At 36.8% G+C, this 6,064-nt stretch overlaps 1 pseudogene; it reads right to left on the bottom strand.

Annotated features, from left to right (window-relative positions):
- Nucleotides 1–3,249: 3,249 nt before the first annotated feature.
- LOC148543195 (5S ribosomal RNA) lies at nt 3,250–3,368 on the bottom strand (annotated as a pseudogene).
- Nucleotides 3,369–6,064: the final 2,696 nt, after the last annotated feature.

Genomic DNA, 6,064 nt, shown 5'->3' with positions numbered 1-6,064 from the left:
CCTGCTTTGTCTTAGGGCATTTTACCTTCAGTTTTGTCTTCATCAAGTGAAATGCATGCTCAATCAGATTCAGGTCAGGGGATTGACTTGGCCATTGCTTAACATTCCACTTTTTAGCCTTAAAAAACTCTTCGGTTGCTTTTGCAATATGCTTCGGGTCATTGTCCATCTGCACTGTGAAGCGCCGTCCAATGAGTTCTGAAGCATTTGACTGAATATGAGCATATAATATTGCCCGAAACACTTCAGAATTCATTCTGCTGCTTTTGTCAGCAGTCACATCAACAATAAATACAAGGGAACCAGTTCCATTGGCAGCCACACATGCCCACGCCATGACACTACCACCACCATGCTTCACTGATGAGGTGGTATGTTTTGGATCATGAGCAGTTCCTTTCCTTCTCCATACTCTTCTCTTCCCATCATTCCGGTTCAAGTTGATCTTTGTCTCATCTGTCCAAAGGATGTTGTTCCAGAACTTTAATGGCTTTTTTAGATGTTGTTTGGCAAACTCTAATCTGGTCTTCCTGTTTTTGGTGGCTCACCAATGGTTTACATCTTGTGGTGAACCCTCTATATTCACTCTTGTGAAGTCTTTTCTTGATTGTTGACTTTGACACATATGCACCTACCTCCTGGAGAGTGTTCTTGATTTGGCCAACTGTTGTGAAGGGGTTTTTCTTCACCAGGGAAATAATTCTTCTGTCATCCACCACAGTTGTTTTCCGTGGTCTTCCGGGTCTTTTGGTGTTGCTAAGCTCTCCGGTGCGTTCTTTCTTTTTAAGAATGTTCCAAACAGTTGATTTGGCCACACCTAATGTTTTTGCTATCTCTCTGATGGGTTTGTTTTGATTTTTCAGCCTAATGACGGCTTGCTTCACTGATAGTGACAGCTCTTTGGATCTCATATTGACAGTCGACAGCAACTGATTCCAAATGAAAATGTTACACCTAGAATCAACTCCAGACCTTTTACCTCCTTAATTGATAATTAAATAATGAGGGAATAGCCCACACCTGTACATGAAATAGCTTTTGAGTTGATAGTCCCATTACTTTTGGCCCCTTAAAAAGTGGGAGGCACTTATAGAAACCGTTGTAATTCCTACACCGTTCACCTGATTTGGATGTAATTACCCTCAAATTAAATCTGAAAGTCTGCAGTTAAAGCACATCTTGTTTGTTTCATTTCAAAGCCATTGTGGTGGTGAATAGAGGCCAAAATATGAAAATTCTGTCAATGTCCCAATATTTATGCACCTGACTGTATATATATATATATGTATCAAGCAATAGATGGGTACAGCGCCACTACCTGTGTGACTTACTGAGTGAAACAAATAAATATTCAAATGTATAGCAACTTAGCCTATTATTTTTTTCGGCGTCCGCTCTGAGACAATAGTGTAATACTAGTGTGAGTATTTTTAGAAAGTGAAAAACAAGAGAATTGACAATCAGGCGACTAGTTTGCTAGATGTGTAGATTCACACACAGTAAAATGTACAGTAGATAGGTTAATGGTTTACAAATATAGTTATACCTCAAACCATATAGAGGGGCGTGTTTCACGCTAATTAATAAATATAATAAACCAATAAATAGCAAAGTGCTTAGTGCAAAATATGATATATCTGATTACATCTAGATAAAAAAAAAAAAAAATTTTTGGTGAACTCATATAGACAACAAAGTGCTAGTGCAAAAATATAGTGAATCTGAAACAAAGTGCTAGTGCCAAGTATAATAAAAATTATGACAATTTATTGAAAAACAGTGCACATAAAAATATATAAATAAATATGACCATAAAAACAACGACTGGCAGTAAATAGATAAAAACAAAGTAGAGGAAAGTTGATATTTTTAAGCAGCTTATCTGATTGAAGGAGAGAGGTAGTTCTCCACAGTGCATGAGGCAGCCAACAGTCCCAACGCGTTTTGTCACTATGACTTCATCAAGGGGATATTGCTTCAGTGTGGTGGTCCTGTATTTATACCACACTGAGTTCAAATGAGAGTCAGGTGTTCACCCTACTTCCTTTGTCTTAGGGAGACCTCAAAACCAAGCGATTTCATAATTCAGCAAGCCATCATTTAAAATAATTTGTGTTACAGGGTTTCCCATAAAGAAATGTTAGTTATAAATAGTCAAACGGCGATCTTTTAAGTTCAACTTCCGCCCTTTGTGAACTGGCCTCTGCCCTTAATTGGAGCGTCACATCCGTTCCCGGCAGCTGTGTTAAACCATAGCGCGCGATCAAGCACTTCCGTTTTCTTCCTCGTGTTCCGAACTGGGCACGTCACTTCCGCCCGCCGTGTATTGACGTGTTCGGAGGTGAGCCGTGTCACTTCCACCAACCCTTCTGTCGTTTCGCTCCAGGACGCGGCACATCACTTCCGTCCTTACTTAATAGATGTGTTGAGCTCTTCCGCCCCATTGTTTTCTCCGGACTTAATGCTTCCGCCCTTCTTGTCTATAGAATTAGTATGTTTTTTGCCCAAGTATGAATAATGAGTAGGTGGTGTCTTCCATATTATCTGAAACTAAAATAATAAAGGATAAGCATTCCATTTAAGGAGGGTAATCTGTTTTGATGCTGGATATATAGGTTAGATCATTAAATGATTAGTCTAAGTATAACATTCTCCTTAGGCATAGATATATATTAGAATAATAATATATTAATAGTTTGATCTAAAAACACTATGAATATGTACTGAATTGTTTTATGTATATAATTATATTGGATATTGTTTAGATATTTATTCCAAAAAGGAATTTCTTTAAAAGTTCAACCAAGAGGAGCAGAAATTCAGGGATATAATAAGTTGTGAAATGTTCTTAAGGTATGGGGATCATTCTTTCACTCTTTTCCTTGAAGAAGAGGTTCCAAAGACTCTGAAAATTTCTTGGATTTTCATATTGATCCGACTCAGACAAATGACCTCTTTTCATCCAGTTAGATAGTTACAATCGGTTTTAAGATGTACTTGAAGTATGGGGATCATTCTTTTACTCTTTTTCTTGAAGGGGAGGTTCCAAAGACTCTAAGGATTTCTTGGATAATCATATAAGTCAAACCCAAGATCCACCTCTTTCCATTCAATTGGGTAGTTAGAATTGTAAAGTTCTGATATCATTAATCACTCCTTGGCCTTAAGGCTTGCAATTGTGAATATGCTATAATTCCCTTTTTAGGCATTATCATTCTCTAGCCTGGTTATATTCCAAACCGCCGGCTGAATTTGCAGCACCAGGTATTCTCAATGGGTTACCTTCCTTGGTACTAACCTGGCCCAATCATGCTTTGCTTCCAAGATCGGACGAGATTGGGCTCACACATGATGGTATGGCAGCAAATACATATTTTGATGGTCCATAATGCCAGATATTCTACCAAACCTGGACTTCCCTCAGAAGATGAACCTTCAGGGTACTACTCAGGCCCCTCCATAACCTGGGGGTATATTGGTAGATAGGAATGGAGCATATCACAAGAAAGGAGCAATTTCGTAGTATTCATTGAAGCCTTTAGGTGCCAGTGTGTCCAGTTCAAACAGCCAGAACATCTCTCTTCTTGATAGCAGATTGCCCAAATCCCCACCTCTTTCTCCCAGAGTAACGTGTTCTATTGCCTTGAAGGTGATATCTTCGGGATCCGAATTATGTTTTATTGAGAAGTGTTTGGAGACTGCATGTCCTTCAACTCTGTTTCTAATGTTCCTAATGTGCTCCTGAATTCTGATTTTTAGTGGTCTCTTGGTTTTTCCTATGTACTTGAGTCCACATGTGCACTCTAACAGGTATATCACTGATGTGGAGTTACAGTTCATAAAATTCTTTATAGTGTATTCCTTAGATCCGTCCGAATTCGTGAATGTTTTTCTCTTGGGGTGAAGAAATTTGCAAATATTGCAATGTCCGCATTTATAGCTTCCATTGCACTTCAAAGTGTTCATAGTTGGTCTTTCATTTCCTTTATCCCTCAGCATACTCGGTGCCAGTAAATCTTTTAAGTTCCTTGATTTTCTATATATAATCTGTGGTTTTGTCAGTAGGATCTTTTGGAGTAAAGGATCCATCAGAAGGATATTCCAGTTTTTGTTAAGAGATTTTTTAATATGATTCTCTTGTCCATTATATGTTGTAATAAATGGTACCATTTCTTCTTTTTGTGGTTTCTCCGTCTTATATTGTAGTAGATTATTTCTCTGTAGGTTTTTCGTTTTCTGCATAGCTGTATTGATGATTGCTTCCGGATACTCTTTTTCTCTAAACCTGGTTGCATAAATATCAAGTTGTTCATTACAGACGTTAGCATTGCTGCAATTACGTTTAATTCTGTAGAACTGGGAGTATGGTATGTTGTTCTTCCATTTGTCCAGATGACAGCTTTTGTAATGCAGGTAGCTGTTCGCATCTACTCCTTTTATAAAAATTTTTGTGCAAATTTGGTCACCTTCTGATGTTAAAATCAAATCCAAAAACTCAATACTTCTGTTGTTAAAATTTGATGTAAATTTAAGATTCATATTGTTATTTGAAATAAAAATTAAAAAATCGTTAAAAGATTCTTCCGATCCTTCCCAAATAATTAAAATATCATCAATATATCTCTTATAAAAAATGATATTGTCTTTAAAAGGGTTATTACTGTAAACATAATTCTTTTCCCAACATCCCATGAACAAATTCGCAAAGCTGGGAGCAAAAGTTGTACCCATTGCGGTTCCACAGATTTGACGATAAAATTGATTTAAAAATTTAAAATAATTATGAGTAAGTATAAAAGACATAAGATCACATAAAAACTCTTTGTGTGGAACTTCAATTTCTTCATCCAACTCTAAAAAAATTCTTGATGCGTTGATACCTTTTTCATGCTCAATACATGTATATAATGATTGTACATCGATAGTTATCCAGTTATAAGTTGATCTCCATGTTATATTTTCGGTTTGCTGTAATACACTCGTAGTATCCTTTAGATAAGATTCTAGTTTGATAACATATTTTTGTAAAAAGATGTCAACATATTTGGAGAGGTTGGATGTGAGGGAGTCAATACCTGCTATTATAGGCCTCCCTGGAGGTTCTGTAAGTGACTTATGTATTTTTGGTAAAAAATAGAAAATCAGGGTTGTGGGGTTTGATTTCATTAAGAATTGAAATTCTTCTTTGGTTAAAATATTCCTCTGTAGACCAAAGAGTAGAATGATTCTAAGTTCTTCTGTATATTCTTCAACTGGATCTTTGGTCAATTTTTCATAAGAAATTTGGTCATCCAGTAATCTATGTGCTTCTTTTAAGTAGTAAGCATAATCCATGATAACCAAACCCCCCCCTTTATCAGCTGGTTTTAGAACTATCTCACGGTTTTCTTTTAAGTTTTTTAGTGCCTCCTTTTCTCTATTACTTAGATTTTGTTTTTTTATTGGTGCATAGTTTGTCTGATTATTGCAAAGGTCCTTCTTTACCATTTCATAGAAAACATTTATGTGAGTCCCTTTTGATTCCAGTGGGTAATATGTTGATTTACCTCTAAGACCGGATTTTGAATTAGGGGCAATATAGTTCTTTAGAGGTGCTGATTCTTTTCTCAGGAAATGTCGTTTGAGTGTGAGATTTCTCACAAACTTGTTTAAATCAATAAAAGTGTCAAATTTGTTCATGCTTCTTGTCGGGGCAAAGTTCAAGCCTTTGCTTAATAACGTTATTTCAGATTTAGTGAGTGTATGCTGGGATAAATTAAATATGCCTTTGGATTTCGGATCTATTAAAAATTCCTCCTTTTTTGGTTTCTTCCTCCTGCCACCCCGTTTTCCTCTTCTTCTCTGTACCTTCGCTTCAGGGGGGAGGCTGTTTTGGTGGTTTCTCTGAACATTGGATATTTGTTGCTTAGATGATCTTGTGCTGGTGATAAAAAAAGCTCATTATCACTGTTTGAGTCCAGATGTTGTAATGTGGAAAACCTATTTCTAGGTTTAAGTCCTATTGGGCCAGTATAAGTAGTGGGGTCTCTGTTTCTTCTGTAGCTAAACCTTCTTGTGGGTGCTA

Source organism: Taudactylus pleione, unplaced genomic scaffold, assembly GCF_031769625.1.
Source record: "Taudactylus pleione unplaced genomic scaffold, aTauple2 ptg000005l, whole genome shotgun sequence".
NCBI classification, from domain to species: domain Eukaryota; kingdom Metazoa; phylum Chordata; class Amphibia; order Anura; family Myobatrachidae; genus Taudactylus; species Taudactylus pleione.
The sequence above is the reverse complement of the archived record's forward strand: the minus strand, read 5'-3'. Positions and strand labels throughout refer to the sequence as shown.